The 21589-nt window shown below is 46.9% G+C and overlaps 1 pseudogene; it reads right to left on the reverse strand.

Annotated features, from left to right (window-relative positions):
- Positions 1–222: 222 nt before the first annotated feature.
- Positions 223–17117, reverse strand: LOC135981888 (GTPase IMAP family member 4-like; annotated as a pseudogene).
- Between the last annotated feature and the right edge of the window lie 4472 nt (positions 17118–21589).

The following is a 21589-nucleotide window of genomic DNA, read 5'->3' on the forward strand; positions in this document are numbered from 1 at the left end:
GGAGTCACAAACCTCACGTTTCCATGAGTGTAACTGTTATTTCACTGAAAAACAGGGGCAGAGGGATTTCATTCCACTATGTGTCTGGAAATCCAGGCAGACAGCATCCTGCTGGTGAATGAGAACCACACGAGAACAAACAAAGGGAACTGACTGGTCTGGTTTCACTGCTGAAGCAGAGAGAAAGATAAAAAGTACAACCATAAAATGATGAAAATTAAATTTGATTTAAAATTCTTTCAGGTTTTGCTATCCAAGATGAAATTAGTGATACAATTAAGGGAAATGTAAATATGTTATTTTAATCTCAGTGTCGAAGATTTTAATACCAATAAAAGCCTTGGCATTAAAACAAGTGTTCCAAACCCCCTTCTAAAATGGTAAAAGTACAACAAACCCCTGTCTCAGAAGATCATTATCGATTAGAGTATAGCACAAAAGCGTTCTAAGAGTGACTTGTCCTTCTTAAACATTCCTTCAGTATAACAGGGCTGTTCACTGTTTCCACGCACCATGTCATCAATCATTTCAAGCAACTCAGACACCTGAGCAGACTGTTCATTTCCTTCTGCTCTGTTGTTGAAAGCGAGGCGTCGGTTTCCACAAGTCTGAATCAGACTCCAAAGCTGTTTATCGCCATTTGCTAGGAACGCTTCCAGTGTTTTCTCCTCTAAATCTTCGGGTGAACAGGAAGATCATGTAATTCTTTGCTTCGAACCTGAAAATCCTGTTTATTTCCTTAGCCACGTCCTTTTCTTCTTGGGTGAAGCGACCCAGCTGCATGACGTGAATAATGGCATGGATTCCAGGAGAGAGGAGTTTAACAGACTCACCTATTTCTTTGGAAGTCTCTTTGTTACGTGCATAAGTGTCAAAAAGGCCAGGAGTATCGACCACTGTAATTTTCCTCCCATCAATGAACACTGCCTGTCTTCCAGAGTGCATTGTAACTGAAGATGATGAGAGCTCTGAATGAAATTTTTTAGCACCAAGGATGGTGTTTCCTGTTGCACTTTTCCCAGCTCCAGTTTTACCAACAAGGACGATTCTCAGTTCAGATTGTGCTGGGAACAAGTAAGAGAGAGTACGCCAGCCGGTCAGTACAGCTTACTTCAATCATGGAAAAAAATTGTTCATGAACAGTTTGTTGAACAGGAAATCTTAGCTCAGGTTCCCTTGTCTGTGATGGTTAATTATTTCAAAAGTTTACTAACCATAAAGAAACTTCACTCCACACCTGCCCCCCCCCCAGCCTCTTCTCCCTGCCCCCTTCCCTTCACAATGATTTTCATTGAGCTGATCCCCTCCTAAATAACACCCCACAAAAATATATGGCACTAACATGCTGTTTGCTGCCTTCACATTGTTCACTCTGCTGGTGTGTTCTACCCCTTCCCCCGCCCGCTGTCTGTCCTGTCTGTCTGCAGTGTCAGCTCCTCGGGACAAGGACCACCTGCTACTCAGCATTGCCAGCGCTCGTGATTCTCCATGAGTGACGGGATTGCAGAGGGGCTGGAGCCTGTCTGACAATGCTGTGAAAGCACCAGCCCCTTGGGAAGTGCAGCCCTGGCAGAAGCCGGCGAGTCTCCCCTCCACTGGCCGCTCTCACATGGGGGAACAGAGCCCAGCGCTCAGGGCAGCGCCCCTCCCTCCTGCCCCCTCCCCTGCTCCTCTGCCCTCCCCCTGCAGCATCCAGCCTGGGCGGGGCAGAGGGAGTGACAAGCCCCTGGAGCTGCCCTCCCAGCCTGGAATGGAAAAGGGAACCTGCTGCAGCCACCCCAGGCCGGGGAGAGGGTGAAGGACCCCAGGAGGAGCAGAGGGGAGGCTGTGGGTGGCTGAACTGATGGGGCTTGGGGCTGAAATAATGGCTGGGCAGGAGCTGGGAAGCTGTGGGGTGAGAGCTCCTGCAGCAGGGGCCACACTCACCTCACCCGATACGTGTGGGGGAGGGGGCAGCACTCAGTGTCACCCCCCGTGTGCCTGGGCCGGGGGAGTTCACCAGCGAAACACCCCAATGCCCGATGACAGGCTGCTGACACGAGCGTTTCTGTGGTGCCCCAGGGTGAGAGACAGAGAGGCCGACCTACCCAGAGGCGCACTGTGTAGCACTGCAAAGGCTGATGTGGCATTACTACCTCTGAGTGTAAGAGACCTGGGAAAAAAGAGTCCAGCCTGGGAATGTCTGACACCGTTTGACGTCTGTTCTATGCGCCTGCAGGCGCAGGACGGCTGATGATGTTGCTGGGGCTCACACTATGGGACTCATCTGCACCAAACGGAGCTTATCTCAGTGGATTTTACTTGAGTTAGTGTTTGACCCTGTTTAAAGTCAGGAAAACTGTATTTAAATAGTTAATATTTGGTGCTGTGATGTCTGACAGGGACTGAATTGGATAATCCCTCGCAGGGGGGCGAGCTTCGGCTCTGTGGGTGGGATGTGGGAAACACGACTTTAGCTCTGTGTTCCCTGCTTCTCAGAGGTTTCGGTTTAGCAACTTCCATATTCTAGAAGGTCACAGGGTCTGCCAGGCAACCTTAACGCTGCAATAACCTGTTTGTTGGCAATGAATTGCCCTTGTATTGTGAGGAAGTGGTGGTGCTGGGGGGCAGTTGTGGGGAGCACGAGAGGGCTCCCCGGGCACACTTCACTACCACTCAGCACCCAGCCCTGCCCTCCTCCTGGCCCCCCAATGTCCCCAGTATGGCCGGAGGGGCCACCAGCAGGAGGGAAGGTGGGAGCTGATAAGACAAAGGGAGCATGTCCAGCTGCCGGTGGGGAGCCCCAGAGCCCCATTGCACTTTGGGGGCTAGCACAGAGGTTGGGGGCCCTGCACACCCACCTATGGCACAGGAGGCTCACAGAGGTGTGAACTGACCCATCCATCTCAGCAGCTGTTCTCCTCCTTCCTCTCCCAGTCGGCAATTGGGAGAAAGAAAAAAAAAGCCATGATCGGCCATGGCAGTTCAGCGTCAGGTCCTTCGCTCCTAGAGGGAGTGAGGGACCTGCCGCCCCTGAATTGCCGCAGGTGCTGCCCATCTGCCTTGGCCGCCCCAAGCACCTGCTTGTTAAGCAGGTGCCTGGAGCCGGCCCTAGCGAGGGTGAGCCCCAAGCGTATCCCACTGTCTTCAGTGTCCCACATCGGTCTCAGAGCAACGTGTCTGAGCCATGCAATGAGTGCATCTGTTCCCAAGCCAGACCCGACCCAGTGCACCTGGTGCTGCCTGGCAGGAGGTCAGCCGCCTCTCCTGGCCCAGGAGTGATTTATCCAGGCTGGGACTCTCAGACTGGCCTCATTTCATACCCCAGCCCTGTTGTGCCAGACCAGTTTTCAAGACAATCCGCCTCTGTATGTGGATTTTAGAGCACTTTGAAATATCAGCTGGTGATGCTGGCGTACCTGGTGCCAGCCCATGCCCAGGTCCCCATGCCTCAGCTGAACACTGACAAACACAGAGCTGGGATCAGTCTGGCTCACCTGTGTGTGTGACTATTGTTAAAGCAGGTATTAGAATTACAAGAATGGGTTTAGTGTTCAGACTTTATTGAATGCCAGTGAGTTGCTGCCTGCACTAATCTCACTTAGAACATCTGTATTCCATGTTATAAGGGAATATTTCAGAGTTTGTGCTGTGAGCCTCTCTGACTATGTAAATCACCAGACAGAAAGAGACATTAACTAGTGTGAAACGTGGGTCTCCAACAAACGGTGTCACACCCTGCCCAACAGGGAAGTTTCATCGACACCAGATGGACTTTGGTGGAACATTAAAGAGGACAAAAGACTTTGTGGTTTGCTTTCTCCCTCCCCCACTCATTAAGATAGGTCCTGCAAGTGAATTCCTCCCATCAAATGAGTCCGCAGTTCAGAGCACAAGAGGGGAGGGGAATAAAAACCCTAAACAAGAAGTAACTGGATCTCTATGCTTCTTAGAGTCTGGGGGGGAAGGTTGCTAGGCATAAGTGAGGGGTCCCCAGCTGCTTAGCCTGGGTTAGCCCTAAAGGACATATACAGCTTTCTTATTATAGAAGTTTCTGTTCCTTTCTGAAATTTAAGATTGGAACTCATTTGTGTGTATCTCTGTTTACTTGCTTTAACCTTGTAAATAACTCTTGTTTCCTTTTCCTATTTAATAAATCTTTAGATAGTTTTTTATTATAAGTGTAATGCTGGCAGACCAGGTGCCAGCTCATGCCAGAGCCCCAGGCCAATTGACTTGTGTATTAGTAAAAGTGATTGTTAAATGTATAAGAGTTGGCAGAACTCCAACCTTGTCCCCGTGGGTCCCAGCGCTTCTAGGCGGTATATGCAAGGAGGTTGGTGAGAGAACTTCCACAGTCTCTGTTGTCCCCACAGGCTTGTTCACATACAGTTTAGCCTCCTGTCCTGAGAGGGGCCTGTCTTCCCCTCCCAGGAGGTCTTTCTGTAGTGGCGGGTTGGGGGGAACCCGGGCACGCCCTCTACTCTGGGTTCCAGCCCAGGGACCCTAGTGGCAGCAGCTGTTGGCAGCTGACTTTTCACTGCCAGAGTTGCTACATTTCCCTGGGCCACTTCCCCACAGCTCTCCTGCTTCTCCCTTACCTTCGGGCTCCCTTATCAATAACTTGAGGGTGTCTTCATTAACCAGCCCTTCAGCCACACTTCCTTTTCTCTGGCTCCCTGGCTTTCCTCAGCCTGATTGGAGTGAGCCCTTTTATAGTATCAGCGGGGCCTTAATTAGAGTCAGGTGGTCACATTAGCTTAACAGCCTCACCTGACTCTTTGCAGGTTAATTGGAGTCAGGTGTCCACCTAGTCTGGAGCAGCCCCTGCTCTGGTCAGTCAGGGAACAGAAAACTACTTATCCAGTGGCCAGTATATCTTCCTTCTACTACTCTGCTGTTCCCAACTGGCCTGGGTCTATCACAGAGTGTATTTGGTGATTCATGAAAACTAGTGGGAGGTTACTTGCATTGTTTTCACTTATCTGTGGGCTGTTATCATATAGTAGCAAACATTTACAGCGTGTATACCCTGTAACTAAATAACCCATTACACGAGAAAGAAGGCTTGTGGAATGCAAATGAAGAACTTTAACAGAAACGTGCTAATTTCAAAGCAAGTGTTCATTGTGTGTGATAATGGGAGGTCAAAGACTAAGTGCCTTCCTCACTCACTGCCATCAAAGGCAAAGTCCACGTGCATGGTGACCCTGTCAGCTTGTTTTCTGAGAGAAGATGCTATATGTACGGATTCAAGGAAAGATCCTGCATCTCTGGGCTGTTTGGACTCTTACAGGGGAGTGTGCCAGATGCAAAGCGGAGATCCCCAGAGACAATCTGGGTACCCTGAAAAGTTTTTTGGGAAACTGGCAGCTTATTACATCACTGCCACCATTCGGAATTACAAACTGTGACTCACCTCTATGTATATTTTACCTGCTTTAACCTCTCAGTAGCACGTTTCCTTTTCTTAGCTAATAAACCTTTAGTTAGTTTACTACAGAATTGGTTGCCAGTGTTGTCTTTGGTGTAAGATCTAGAGTACCCATTGATCCGGGGTAAGTGACTGGTCTCTTGGGACTGAGAGCAACCTGATGTGGTGTGAGTTTTGGTTTAAGGGACCTTTTATCATTAAGTCCAGCTTGTCTTGGGGGCAAGATACACTGGAGAATCTAAGGAGACTGTTTGTGACTCCATGGTAAGACGGCTATAGTGATCCAGGAGTTCACATTTGTCATTGGCTTGGTGAAATCTAATTATAGAACACACCACCAGTTCGGGATGTCTACCCTGTTTTCTGACAGTCTGCCCTAGGGTGACCAGACGTCCCGATAAAATCGGGACCGTCCCAATATTTAGGCGTTTGTCCCACGTCCTGATCGATCTTCAGTCGGGACGCAATTAGTCCTGATATTTCGCAGTACTCCTTGCACTCCGCCTTTTTTTTTCCGCTGGCAGCACTCGGCTGTTCTCGTTCCCCCCCCCACCCCCTGCTGACTGCCGGCAGCACTCGGCTGTTCTCAGTTGTTGTTGTTTTTTCCCCTCTCCTGTAAACTGATCCACACATTGCTACCAGTCTGGACCAGCTGCCTAGACTTGCATGTCAGAATGCAGAGTGAAAGGAAAAGTTACAGCGGTTGTTACTTCTCTGCTCTGTCATTATGGTGATGAGCCTGGTGTAAATACCTAGACGCTGGAGGTATGCATAGCTAAGGGAGGGTGCAGAATCTCCTCTGACTGCCCACAGCACTCGGCTGTTCTCGGCTTTTTTTTTTCCCTCTCCTCTGACTGCTGGCAGCACTGGGCCACAGTAAGGAATTGGGAGAGGGAGCTCTTTGTGTCGTTACACGTGATACTCAGTTGGTGAATCATAGAATCTCAGGGTTGGAAGGGACCTCAGGAGGTCATCTAGTCCAACCCCCCGCTCAAAGCAGGACGAATCCCCAACTAAATCATCCCAGCCAGGGCTTTGTCAAGCCGGGCCTTAAAAACCTCTAAGGAAGGAGATTCCACCACCTCCCTAGTAACCCATTCCAGTACTTCACCACCCTCCTAGTGAAATAGTGTTTCATAATATCCAACCTAGACCTCCCCCACTGCAACTTGAGACCATTACTTCTTGTTCTGTCATCTGCCACCACCGAGAATAGCCGAGCTCCATCCTCTTTTCAAGGAGTGGAAGATGAGAGGGATCAGCAAGGAAAACTGCCTTATTGAAGTCAGAACATGTAGGGATAAAGTGAGAAAGGCCAAAAGCCATGTAGAGTTGGACCTTGCAAAGGGAATTAAAACCAATAGTAAAAGGTTCTATAGCCATATAAATAAGAAGAAAACAAAGAAAGAAGAAGTGGGACTGCTAGACACTGAGGATGGAGTGGAGGGTAAGGATAATCTAGGCATGGCCCAATATCTAAACAAATACTTTGCCTCAGTCTTTAACGAGGCTAATGAGGAGCTTAGGGATAATGATAGGATGACAAATGGGAATGAGGATATGGAGGTAGATATTACCACATCCGAGGTAGAAGCCAAACTTGAACAGTTTAATGGGACTAAATCGGGAGCCCCAGATAACCTTCATCCAAGAATATTAAAGGAACTGGCACATGAAATTGCAAGCCCGTTAGCAAGAATTTTTAATGAATCTGTAAACTCAGTGGTTGTACCGTATGACTGGAGAATTGCTAACATAGTTCCTATTTTTAAGAAAGGGAAAAAATGTGATCTGGGTAACTACAGGCCCTTTAGTTTGACATCTGTAGTATGTAAGGTCTGGGAAAAAATTTTGAAGGAGAAAGTAGTTAAGGACATTGAGGTCAATGGTAATTGGGACAAAATACAAAATGGTTTTACAAAAGGTAGATCGTGCCATACCAACCTGATCTCCTTCTTTGAGAAGGTAACAGATTTTTTAGACAAAGGAAACTCAGTGGATCTAATGTACCTAGATTTCAGTAAGGCATTTGATACAGTTCCACATGGGGAATTATTAGCTAAATTGGAAAAGATGAGGATCAATATGAAAATTGAAAGGTGGATAAGGAACTGGTTAAAGGGGAGACTACAACGGGTCATACTGAAAGGTGAACTGTCAGGCTGGAGGAAGGTTACTAGTGGAGTTTCTCAGGGATCGGTTTGGGGACCAATCTTATTTAATCTTTTTATTACTGATCTTGGCACAAAAAGTGGGAATGTGCTAATAAAGTTTGTGGATGACACAAAGATGGGAGGTATTGACAATACAGAGAAGGACCGGGATATCATACAGGAAGATCTGGATGACCTTGTAAACTGGAGTAAATTTAATAGTGAAAAGTGCAAGGTCATTCATTTAGGGATTAATAACAAGAATTTTTTGTTATAAACTGGGGACACATCAGTTGGAAGTAACAGAGGAGGAGAAGGACCTTGGAGTATTGGTTGATTACAGGATGACTATGAGCTGCCAATGTGATATGGCTGTGAAAAAAGCTAATGCGGTCTTGGGATGCATCAGGCGAGGTATTTCCAGTAGAGATAAGGAGGTGTTAGTACCGTTATACAAAGCACTGGTGAGACCTCATCTGGAATGTTCTCCCATGTTTAAGAAGTATGAATTCAAACTGGAACAGGTACAGAGAAGGGCTACTAGGATGATCTGAGAAATGGAAAACCTGTCTTATGAAAGGAGACTCAAAGAGCTTGCCTTGTTTAGACTAACCAAAAGAAGGCTGAGGGGAGATATGATTGCTCTCTATAAATATATCAGAGGGATAAATATCAGAGAGGGAGAGGAATTATTTAACCAGTTCTCAATCCATGAAAGGACCTTCCCTTTTATCCCATGACAGCTTAATTTACATAAGAGCCTTTGGTGAGGGACCTTGTCAAAGGCTTTCTGGAAATCTAAGTACACTATGTCCACTGGATTACCCTTGTCCACATGTTTGTTGACCCCTTCAAAGAACTCTAATAGATTAGTAAGACACGATTTCCCTTTACAGAAACCATGTTGACTATTGCTCAACAGTTTATGTTTTTCTATGTGTCTGACAATTTTATTCTTAACTATTGTTTCGACTAATTTGCCCAGTACCGATGTTAGACTTACCGGTCTGTAATTGCCGGGATCACCTCTAGAGCCCTTTTTAAATATTGGCGTTACATTAGCTAACTTCCAGTCATTGGGTACAGAAGCCGATTTAAAGGACAGGTTACAAACCTTAGTTAATAGTTCCGCTACTTCACATTTGAGTTCTTTCAGAACTCCTGGGTGAATGCCATCTGGTCCCGGTGACTTGTTACTGTTAAGTTTATCAATTAATTCCAAAACCTCCTCTAGTGACACTTCAATCTGTGACAGTTCCTCAGATTTGTCACCTACAAAAGCCGGCTCAGGTTTGGGAATCTCCCTAACATCCTCAGCCGTGAAGACTGAAGCAAAGAATCCATTTAGTTTCTCCGCAATGGCTTTATCGTCTTTAAGTGCTCCTTTTCCATCTCTATCATCGAGGGGCCCACTGGTTCTTTAGCAGGCTTTCCACTTCTGATGTACTTAAAAAACATTTTGTTATTACCTTTGGAGTTTTTGGCTAGCTGTTCTTCAAACTCCTCTTTGGCTTTTCTTATTACATTCTTGCACTTAATCTGGCAGCGTTTATGCTCCTTTCTATTTGCCTCACCAGGATTTGACTTCCACTTTTTAAAGGAAGTCTTTTTATCTCTCACTGCTCCTTTTACATGGTTGTTAAGCCACGGTGGCTCTTTTTTAGTTCTTTTACTGTGTTTCTTAATTTGGGGTATACATTGACGTTGGGCCTCTATTATGGTGTCTTTAAAAAGTGCCCATGCAGCTTGCAGGGATTTCACTTTAGTCACTGTACCTTTTAACTTCTGTTTAACTAACCCCCTCATTTTTGCATAGTTCCCCTTTTTTGAAATTAAATGCCGCAGTGTTGGGCTGTTGAGATGTTCTTCCCACCACAGGGATGTTAAATGTTATTATATTATGGTCACTATTTCCAAGCGGTCCTGTTATAGTTACCTCTTGGACCAGCTCCTGCGCTCCACTCAGGACTAAATCTAGAGTTGCCTCTCCCCTTGTGGGTTCCCGTACCAGCTGCTCCAAGAAGCAGTCATTTAAAGTATCAAGAAATTTTATCTCTGCATTTCGTCCTGAAGTGAAATGTTCCCAGTCAATATGGGGATAATTGAAATCCCCCACTATTATTGAGTTCTTAATTTTGATAGCCTCTTTAATTTCCCTTAGCATTTCATCATCACTATCACCGTCCTGGTCAGGTGGTTGATAATAGATCCCTAATGTTATATTCTTATTAGAGCATGACATTTTTATCCATAGAGATTCTATGGAACATGTGGATTCACTTATGATTTTTAATTCATTTGATTCTACATTTTCTTTCACATATAGTGCCATTCCCCCCCCCTCCCCCCGGACCTGTTTTGTCCTTCCGATATATTTTGTACCCCGGAATGATTGTGTCCCATTGATTGCTCTCAGTCCACCAGGTTTCTGTGATGCCTATTATATCAATATCCTCCTTTATCACAAGGCACTCTAGTTCACCCGTCTTATTATTTAGACTTCTAGCATTTGTGTACAAGCGCTTTAAAAACGTGTCACTGTTTATTTGTCTGCCCTTTTCTGATGTGTCAGATTCTTTTTTATGTGAATGTTTCTCATCTGATCTGGCCCTTACATTATCCTCCTCCTCCATCCTCTGCTCCTGACTAGAACCTGGAGATTCTCGATCAATAGACTCTCCCCTAAGAGACGTCTCTGGCCGATCCACATGCTCCTCTGCAGCAGTCGGCTTTCCCCCATCTCCTAGTTTAAAAACTGCTCTACAACCTTTTTAATGTTTAGTGCCAGCCGTCTGGTTCCACTTTGGTTTAGGTGGAGCCCATCTCTCCTGTATAGGCTCCTCCATCCCAAAAGTTTCCCCAGTTCCTAATGAATGTAAACCCCTCCTCTCTACACCATCGTCTCATCCACGCATTGAGACTCTGAAGCTCTGCCTGCCTACCTGGCCCTGTGCGTGGAACTGGGAGCATTTCTGAGAATGCCGCCATAGAGATCCTGGATTTCAGTCTCTTCCCTAGCAGCCTAAATTTGGCCTCCAGGACATCTCTCCTACCCTTCCCTGTGTCATTGGTACCTACATGTACCCCAGCACTACACATAAGTCTATCCAGCTGTCTCGAGAGATCCGCAACCTTCGCACCAGGCAGGCAAGTCACCATACAGTTCTCCCAGTCATCACAAACCCAGCTATCTACGTTTCTAATGATCGAATCGCCCATTACTAACACCTGCCTTTTCCTAGCAACTGGAGATCCCTCCCGCGGACAGGTAACCTCAGTGCGAGAGGCAACCCCAGCACCGTCTGGAAGGAGGGTCCCAACTATGGGAAGGTTTCCCTCTGCTCCCGTTGACTGCTCTGCTTCCCTGGGCCTTTCATCCTCCTCAACAGCGCAGGGGCTGTCTGACCGGAGGTGGGACAATTCTACAGTGTCCCGGAAAGCCTCATCAACATACCTCTCTGCCTCCCTTAGCTCCTCCAGTTCCGCTACCCTGGCCTCCAAAGTCCGTACGTGGTCTCTGAGGGCCAGGAGCTCCTTGCACTGAATGCACACATACGCCACCCGCCCACAGGGCAGGTAATCATACATGCTGCACTCAGTGCAATAAACTGGATAGCCCCCACTCTGCAGCTGGGCTTCTGCCTGCGTTGTCTCCTAGTTAATGAAAGGGTTGTTTAAAGCAAGAAGTCTCGAATGTAGTTTGGTTTATAGGTTTTAAGGGGAATAAAGGGTATAAGATAGACCCGGCAAGGGACCCCCGCTCCCTTCCCACTCCCCTTCCAAACTCCCTTGCGAAACTCCCTGTCAGCAGCCCCGTTCGCAAAAGCTCCCTGGTCGCTTGTGCGCTGCTTTATAAAGCCTTGACCTGTGTGAATGCCCCGCCCACTGATTAAGGTTCAGCCAATTACCAGAGGCTTCTAGCTTTCAGACCTTCCTTTGAAGCTCACCGCCAGCCACAGCACACGGTCCTTCAAACAAACAACCAAACAAACAGACTGACAAACACAAGCTCAGCACACAGCAAGTAACCCTCAAACACAAACAAACACACACTACAGTCAATCACTTACCCCAAGGGTCCTATATTTGCTCCTCCTTCACCTGGAGAACTCCCTTGCAAAACTCCCTGTTAGCAGCCCCTGGTCGCAAAAGTGGGTGGGTGAGATTCTGTGGCCTGCGTTGTGCAGGAGGTCAGACTAGATGATCATAATGGTCCCTTCTGACCTTAAAGTCTATGATTCTATGATTCCTTGGAACCCCCTGTTCAGGTAGTTGAAGGCTGCTATCAAATCTCCCCTCATTCTTCTCTTCTGCAGACTAAAAATAAGCCCAGTTCCCTCAGCCTCTCCTCGTAAGTCATGTGCCCCAGCCCCTTAATCATTTTCGTTGTCCTCCGTTGGACTCTCTCCAATTTGTCCACATCCCTTCTGTAGTGGGGGGCGTGATGTTGTGCGGTCCATATGGTTTTATAAAAATATGGTAATGAGTGAATATAATGTAACTGGGATATGCTTCTTGCAAAAGGTCTCTTGTAAGGTATCATTACAAAGCTTATAATCTACTGAGTGTGATCATCCTATTTGTATAAATGTACCACTCTTGTATCTGAAACTAGAAATATGAAATATAACTCTGAGGGCCTATTGTAATTATGCAAAGTGTGGGCCATTAATGGTGGTTTGGAATCTTGATGACTCCCATTAACCAGGATCATTGTCTGCAGATGGCTGTGTTTACCTGTGAGTCTTCCTGTATATGTGTGTGCTGGCAAGTGGGTAATAAAATCTTGCAGTGACATGTGATCATGTCACCTGAACTGGAATCCATCTTTAAACTGGTGCTTTTCCAGTGAGGAGTGGGGGGTGGAAACCCAGAGGGACAAAGAATTCCTGCCTTATGCAAAAGATATATAAAGGGGTGGAACAGAACAAAGAGGAGGGGAGAGAAGCCATCATGAAGAATCCCCTAGCTACCACCTGAGCTGCAACAAGAGCTGTACCAGGGGAAAGAATTGTGCCCAGGCCTGGAAGGTGTCCAGTCTGAGAAAAAACTTATTGAAGCATCTCTGAGGGTGAGATTATCTGTATTCAGTTTGATTAGATATAGATTTGCACATTTTATTTTATTTTGCTTGGTGACTTACTTTGTTCTGTCTGTTACTACTTGGAACCACATAAATCCTACTTTCTGTATTTAATAAAATCACTTTTTACTTATTAATTAACTCAGAGTATGTATTAATACCGGGGGGAGCAAACAACTGTACATATCTCTCTATCAGTGTTATAGAGGGCAAATAATTTATGAATTTAGCCTGCATAAGCTTTATACAGGGTAAAATGGATTTATTTGGGTTTAGACCCCACTGGGAGTTGGACATCTGAGTGTTAAACAGGAACACTTCTGTTAGCTGCTTTCAGGCAAACCTGCAGCTTTGGTGCAAGTAATTCAGACCCTGGGTCTGTGTTGGAGCAGACGGGAGTGTCTGGCTCAGCAAGACAGGGTGCTGGGGTCCTGAGCTGGCAGGGAAAGCAGGGGGCAGAAGTAGTCTTCGCACATCAGGTGGCAGCTCCCAACGGGGTTTCTGTGATCCAACCCGTCACAGGGGGGACCAAAACTGGATGCAATATGCCAGGTGTGGCCTCACCAGTGCCAAATAGAGGGGAATAATCACTTCCTTTGATCTGCTGGCAATGCTCCTACTAATACAGCCCAATATGCTGTTAGCCTTCTTGGCAACAAGGGCACACTGCTGATTCATATCCAGCTTCTCGTCCACTGTAATCCCCACGTCCTTTTCTGCAGAACTGCTGCTTAGCCAGTCGGTCCCCAGCCTGTAGCAGTGCATGGGATTCTTCCTTCCTAAGTGCAGGACTCTGCACTTCTCCTTGTTGAACCTCATCCTCCAATTTGTTTAGGTGACTCTGGACCCTATCCCTACCCTTCAGCGTATGTTAGTGTAACAGTTGTGCATCACTCCCCAACCCTTCTCCTGTCACACATCCAGTCTTGGTGGGTGGGAGTGTATCTCATATGGAAGAACAGAGGAGCTCACTTTGTGTGAGTAGCCCAAGTGGAGGGTGTGGAAACAGAGTGACCAGTTTTGCAAAGTGAAAAACCATGACGCCTACAGGGTGTGACAATCCAAGAACTGTCAATGAGGGTGAAGACCCACAGGAAGAGGGGGCTGACGGAGGTTGGGGGTGGGTCAGGAAGCAATATTAGCCAGAGGACACCCAAAGCTAGAACCCAAGGAGGTGTTTGCAGGTCGCAGGGGGAGAACCAAGATGAATAAAAGTGTGGCTAAACCTAAATCTGTGCAACATTTCTTGCTGTTTGTTTTTCCAGTGATACAGAAGGAAAGAAAGAGGGTGAATCTTGGGAGAGGACACAGAGGGATAAAATGACCCTGAAGGCATCAACAAAGGTTAATAGCAGCCTCCCCCCAGACACTGGAGGAGTGCAGCAGCTCTTCAGGACTCCAGACGGAAAAAAATGAGTGTGTGTGTGTGGGGAGGAGGTACATGGGGAGTGGAAACCAGAAATGTGTGGCTGGAACCAGATTTATGGGACAGAAGAAAAGAACAAGGGAGGAGAAAGATGGAGGCTGGGGAGGGGGAAAGAGGCCAACTGGGACAGAACTACAAGAGGAAGAATGGCGGGAGGCAACAGTAGGAGGAGGGATCTTGTGAGAGGGCACAGAATGAGGAGATTATCTTTGAAGCCATCAAAGCAGCCATCAGTTCTCCCCTCAGAAAAAAGCAAGTAGTGGGGGACACAGGGTTAGCTCAGTGTTTTTCACATCTCCTCATGGAGAGGAGGCCACTGGGGAATCCTATTCCCCCTTCGTCTCATCAGCCTGCCTGGGAAGGAATTACTGAGCCATAGCTCTTCTCCTCTCTCCTCAGAGAGGACAGGCTGGGAAGGTTCATCATGCAGAGATTTAGCTGCCACTGGCTCTCCAGGGAGAGTGGGAATCCTGAGCACGCTCCATCTGCCCCTGCTCTGTCCAAGGCAGAGTGAGCTGGACTCTGAACAGCTTTGTCATTAGTGATTCTCTGGTGGGAGAGCTGCAGGGCCCATGGGGCTCATTCCAGATATAAACATAATGTCCTTCCCAAAGCCTGCTGAAATCAATGGAAAGGCTCCCCCGATTGATGTCAATGGGTATTGGGTCAGGTCTATATTGAGCAAATGAGCAACTACCTGGCAGCACAACCTGGGCCCATGATGCAATGACTTGATCAGGCCAGTTTTGTTCAACATCTTTATCAATGATCTGGATGATGGGATGGATTGCACCCTCAGCAAGTTTGCAGGTGACACTAAGCTGGGGGGAGAGGTAGATATGCTGGAGGGTAGGAATAGGGTCCAGAGGGACCTAGACAAGTTGGAGGATTGGGCCAAAAGAAATCTGATGAGGTTCAACAAGGACAAGTGCAGAGCCCTGCACGTAGGAAGGAAGAATCCCATTCACTGTTACAGACTGGGGGCCAACTGGCTAAGCAGCAGTTCTGCAGAAAAGGATCTAGGGGTTACAGTGGACGAGAAGCTGGATATGAGTCAGCAGTGCGCCCTCGTTGCCAAGAAGACTAACGGCATATTGGGCTGTATTAGTAGGAACACTGCCATCAGATCGAGGGAAGTGATTATTCTCTTCTATTCGGCACTGGTGAGGCCACACCTGGAGTATTGTGTCCAGTTTTGGTCCCCCCACTATAGAAGGGATGTGGAAAAATTGGAAAGAGTCCAGCAGAGGACAACAAAAATGATTAGGGGGCTGGGGCACATGACTTATGAGGAGAGGCTGAGGGAACTGGGATTGTTTAGTCTGCAGAAGAGAAGAATGAGGGGGGATCTGATAGCTGTTTTCAACTACCTGAAGGGGGGTTCCAAAGAGGATGGAGCTCGGCTGTTCTCAGTGGTGGCAGATGACAGAACAAGGAGCAATGGTCTCAAGTTGCAGTGGGGGAGGTTTAGGTTGGATATTAGGAAACACTATTTCACTAGGAGGGTGGTGAAGCACTGGAATGGGTTACCTAGGGAGGTGGTGGAATCTCCTTCCTTGGAGGTTTTTAAGGCCCGGCTTGACAAAGCCCTGGCTGGGATGATTTAGTTGGGAATTGGTCCTGCTTTGAGCAGGGGGTTGGACTAGATACCTCCTGAGGTCGCTTCCAACCCTGATATTCTATGATTCTATGATCACACAATTGTCCCAATATTCTCCAAAAAAAAATGTATCCAAAAAAATCTTACCTCTATTCCTTCCAGATGCAGCAGGGGGAGTTGCCTGGTCAGACATTTTATCTGTTAAAGGGTATAGCCCCACGTCAGCGCTCAGTATCTCACGGAATTTCTGAATTAAAAAAAAGAGAGTGGAAAGTAGTCACTTAGGCCTGGCTCCACAAAGGCACTGTGGTGTTGTGATGCTGAGCATTGCAATGCTTAACTTGTAAGCACCTAGAAAATCACTGGGGTCCACAAAGCTTGCCCAGGCTTCCTACACACTGAATGGGAAGAGACAGACACCTCTGAATGGGATCCCCAAAAGCCACCATGCTAGACAGGGAGCCCCCCTAAGCCAGCCAATGGGAAATGCTAGGGAGAGGGGTGAGTCTTAGGCACTTAAGTCTGGGCTGGAGGAAGGTGGCTGTCTCTGCTTGGGATCCACAGCTGGGAACCTTATCCTGGAATCAGACGTCTCGGCTATTTCCCACCCAATGCAGCTGGGGGACAGCGGAGTGGAGTCAATGAGTGTCCTAACCCTGCACTATTGGGTTAGCTAATGTGGGTCTCTCCCAATGTCACTTGTTGAAGCCTTTGTATAAATAATCAAATATTAATCGGGCTACTTGTGTTACACCCATTGGTGAATTTCCAGATAAATCTGAAGTAACTTTGAATCACTACATATGTGCTTAGTGTCCACATGTGATATCCAGGTGTGTGTTTTGTGAAAGGAAAAGGTTGGCTATTGTGATGGAATATACCTTTGTGTTCACACCCTGCACACTATTGTATTTTTTGTACAAATTATGTCCTGTAAGGTATCTTTTGAAAACTCACAAGTTGCTGGTCAGTATCATCCTAATAAAATGTGTGACAACACTGTATGTTAAGTTATAAGATTTCCCTTTATGATGTTATCACATGTTCCGAACCCCATAGCCCTGCCCAAACAGAGGGTGGCAAACAGGTCTGTCCTAAACAAAGGAATGTGTGCTCTGCTTCATTTGCATTTAAGCAGTAAACAATGTCATCAAGCAGGAAGGGAAACAACGAAAGCTCAAGCAGGTGAGAAAAAGCCAGCAGGGAACATCCTTCCACCTAAACTCTTTGTCTCCTAGTGCCCAGCTGGAAATGTTTTTCAAACGAGGGACTGAAACTATCAAAAGGAAGGACAAACACACCAAGCGTTCCCTCTCTTCTCTGCCCACTGCATTCGCCACACCTGAAGAGAAAAAGGAAGCAATCATTGGACTGTGGGATCATGGTCCTCACCTACAGAGTTTGGTCAGTAACATTGCTGAAACATTGTCGTGAGACACTTTGCTTGAATCTGATATAGTTTGTTAAGTTAGATATTAGTAAACGTTCTATCTTTATTGTTCTTATAACCATTTCTGACTTTTATGCCTTGTTACTTGTACTCACTTAAAATCTCTCTTCGTACTTAAATTTGTTATTGTTTTATCTAATCCTGTGTGCTTAAAGTGAAGTGTCTGAATAGCTATTTGAAACAATAAACTGGCATAAGACCTTAAGAATGGCCAAAGGTCCATATAGCCCAGTATCCTATCTTCCAACAGTGGCCAATGCCAGGTGCCCCAGAGGGAATGCCCAAATAAATCCATTAGTCTTTAAGGTGCCACCGGACTCCTTGTTTTAATGCACCTCGGAGCTTTCCCAGGAATGTGGCTTGGTTGGTAAGAAACTCAGTCATGCATGGACATGTGACTTGCTCATGTAACTCCAAAACTCCATTTTGTAGCTGGATTCTACACATGGGGAGGGAGGGGTGTCCACCCACAAGAGAAACTCTACTTAAACCCCGGGGAGATCCCTCCATTGGGTCTTCAGCTGGCTCAAGAGATAGCCTCTCCACCCCGAAGGATACCTGAAAGAAACTGGAACAAAGGACAGTAACTACAGGGGGTGTGAGTGATTGCTGGACCCAGACTAGAAGGAGATTGGTCTGTAAAAGGAAGCTTGCTGGAACACCACTGAGGGTGAGGTTTTATCTGTAATCAGTTTTCTTACTGTATTAGACTCAGACATGCATGTTTTATTTTATTTTACTTGGTAATTCATTTTGTTCTGTCTGTTACTACTTGGAACCACTTAAATCCAACCTTTTGTATTTAATAAAATCACTTTTACTTATTAATTAACCCAGAGTATGTATTAATACCTGGGAGGGGAGGGGCAAACAGCTGTGCATATCTCTCTATCAGTGTTATAGAGGGCGAACAATTTATGAATTTACCCTGTATAAGGATAAAACGGATTTATTTGGGGTTTGGACCCCATTGGGAGTTGGGCATCTGAGTGTTAGAGACAGGAACACTTCTCAACCTGCTTTCAATTAAGCCTACAACTGTTAGGGGATGTGGTTCAGACCTGGGTCTGGGTTTGCAGCAGGCTAGCAGGTCTGGCTCAAACCAGGCAGGGCACTGAAGTCTCAAGCTGCCAGGGCAGGAAAGCAGGGGCAGAAGTAGTCTCAACACATCTGTTGGCAGCTCCCAAGGGGGTTTCTGTGATCCAACCCGTCACAGTGTATAAGCCAGGAACTTTTCCCACAATAGCAGGACCATTTCCCTGCTTACATATGTGTGGTGCCTTTTGCAACTGGGGGGCAATGGGTCATTGGTGGTGGACTGGAGAGTGAGCCTGCCCCACATTCATCTGGCAGGGGCAACTCCTGTCCTGCAGGTCTGGGCCTGGCTCCCCGCTCCCAGCACTGCGATAAGGCACACGGCGTTACATGGTGCTGTGACCCCATGCACCATGCTCCAATGTCACTCACTCATATTTGGCCTGTCTGCTCCTCTGTCACGATGGGGGGCGGCCGGGCGAAGCCTGACTGGCTCTGTGACCCTGTGCACTGGATGCAATGCCTAGGGTGGGGCGCAGGGCCCAGTCCCGCGGGGCAGGAGTCACAGCTGCTGGGTAAGCTGAGGCTGGTTCGCTCGCCCAAACACTAGAAATGTCCCATTGTGAAACCTGGCTCACCCTGTTCAAATCCCCTACCCGTCTGGTGCACACCTACCAGATTAGGTCCTGTATACGATGTAAATACCTGTCTTCCCCCTGTTCGTGACTTGCTCTGGGGCATAGGTGGGAGACAGGCATCCAGATGCCCAGAGGAAGGCAGCAGTGCACATTTGCAGCGACACAGGTGCCAAGGGAACTTCTACCCTGAAAACTTAGGGGCCAGATGAATTTAGGCACCTACAGGGTTTGGCGGGAGTTTGGTGGATTGTAGTGGAGCCAAAACTGGGGCTTAGGTGCCTAAACCTGAGATTTAGATACCTATCTCTGGGGTTTAGGAGCCTAAGTACCTTTGTGGATCCCATCCTAAGGGTATGTCTACGTTGAAATAAAAGACTCTCGGCATGGCTGCAGCTGGTCCTGGTCAGCTGACTCAGGCTGGGGGGTTAGATATTAACATGTAGCTATTTGGGCTCGGGCTGGAGCCTGGGATCTGGGACCCTCTCTGCTCATGGGGTCCCAGAGCTCAAGCTCCAGCCTGAGCCTAAACATTTACACAGCAATTTTACAGCCCCTCAGCCTGAGCCTCAGCTGACCCAGGCCCGCCACATGTGTTTAATTGCTGTGTAGACGTACCCTAAGTGACTTGCCCAAGGTCACACAGCAGTCTGTGTCAGGGCTGGAACCGGAACCAGAGTCTCTTACAGCTCAGACTAGCACCCTAACCACTGCACCCTTCTGCACACAACTTGCCAGGGGCGTATGTGGCATGATGTCCCACTCAGCTCCAGACCCCAGACAGTCCACAGGAAAAGGGAATATCTCCCCCCCACACATACTTCTACATGCAAGAGTTTGGCCTGGCATACTCTAAAAATGTAGATCAACATCGCTATGTTAGCCAGGGGTGTGAAAAACTCACACATCTAAGCACCGTAGCTGTGCTGATCTAACCCTTGGTGTGGTTAAGTTGACAGAAGAATGCTCCAGTTGCCCTAGCTACTGCCTCTCAGGGAGGTGGAGTTACTACAGTCACAGAAAAAACCCTTCCATCTCTGTAGGAAGTGTCACTATATGGCTCTCTAGCAGCCGGAGTGCAGACATGGCCTTCTGCTCTCTCCTACCCCACTCACTCAGAGACCTACCACTGCCAAGAGGAGAGCACCCGTCCTGCAGACCCTAGGAAGTGCACAGGAGAGTGTGTGAACACAAGGGGGTTGGGTGAGCAGGAGGCTAGGGAAGGGGCAGCAGAGCAGGGAGGCTTGGGTGAATCCAGTTAACTTAATTTTAGTTGTTTTCTACTCTTGGTTCTCCAGCTAGGAGCTGGACAACAAAGAAAAGGTAGAACTTTAACTGTGCTCACAACTACAGGTGGGATTCATAAACAACTGCCATTGATCTCAATGGGGGTTAGGGGCCTACGTAGTCAGGGATTCACAAAGGTGTTTATTTAGCTTTTTGAATGTAACAGCTTGTCTGACTAGCTCCAGTACAGACACAATTTCTCATTTTGAGGTCTCTCTCCAAGGAAACAGGCTAGAGACTTGCTTTTATAAAAGAGAACCATTAGATCTCTAGCAGTTATTTGACATCTATTTGGCCTACCGCACAGTTTCCAATGAAACTAATAATAGCTTCCTATGTTGTTACTGAAATCAGTAATAATTAGCTCCATGCAGTTGATCTCAGGTGACTGCAGTAAACAGTTTAAGCGCTTCTGGCTTTTTTCTGCTGCAAAAATTACAAAAAAAATTAGACATTGGGAGCACTTCTGTTCTTAGCATGCCATAATTCAGGAACCCATTTTCTGATTGGTAGAGAATTTCTGCCTTGCTCCCAGACGTAGCCTTCCCACTGTGGGTTATGGGGCTGACCCAAGAGTTTACAATGAAATTGGTTTCAGAGTAGCAGCCGTGTTAGTCTGTATCAGCAAAAAGAACAGGAGTCCTCGTGGCACCTTAGAGACTAACAAATTTATTTGAGCATTAGCTTTCGTGGGCTAAAACCCACTTCATCGGATGCATACAGTGGAAAATACAGTAGGAAGATATATGTATATACACAGAGAACATGAAACAATGGGTGTTGTCATGCCAACGATAACGAGAGTGATCAGTTAAGATGAGCTATTACCAGCAGGAGAGAAAAAAAAAAACCTGTAGTGGTAATCAAAATAGCCCATTTCCAGCAGTTGACAAGAAGATGTGAGGAACTGTAGAGGGGAAAAAATAAACACGGGGCAATAGTTTTACTTTGTGTAATGGCCCATCCACTCCCAGTCTTTATTCAAGCCTAATTTAATGGTGTCTAATTTGCAAATTAATTCCAATTCAGCAGTCTCTTGTTGGAGTCTGTTTTTGAAGTTTTTTTGTTGGAGTATTGTGACGTTTAGGTTTGTAATCGAGTGACCAGGGAGATTGAAGTGTTCTCCAACTGATTTTTGAATATTATAATTCTTGACGTCTGATTTGTGTCCATTTATTCTTTTGCGTAGAGACTGTCCGGTTTGGCCAATGTACATGGCAGAGGGGCATTGCTGACACAATGAAATTAGGTTCACGATGAAAATGCCATTGCAACCACCTCTATACAAGGATATTGCTACCCCATTGTCTTATTAGCCACCAGCAAGACTTCCCAGCAAATCTTTCCCGATGGCTAGACATAGCAGTTAAGATGCTGGCCCTGGGATAACCAGATCCCTGGTAATTCTGGGCTTCAAATAAAGCACCAAGTCCGACCTGCTACCATTCATGGGGACCTAGTCTATGTTCACAAGGACACAGGAGACTGAACTATTCAGTGAAAGATG

Source organism: Chrysemys picta, chromosome 2 (genome assembly GCF_011386835.1).
Source record: "Chrysemys picta bellii isolate R12L10 chromosome 2, ASM1138683v2, whole genome shotgun sequence".
NCBI classification, from domain to species: domain Eukaryota; kingdom Metazoa; phylum Chordata; order Testudines; family Emydidae; genus Chrysemys; species Chrysemys picta.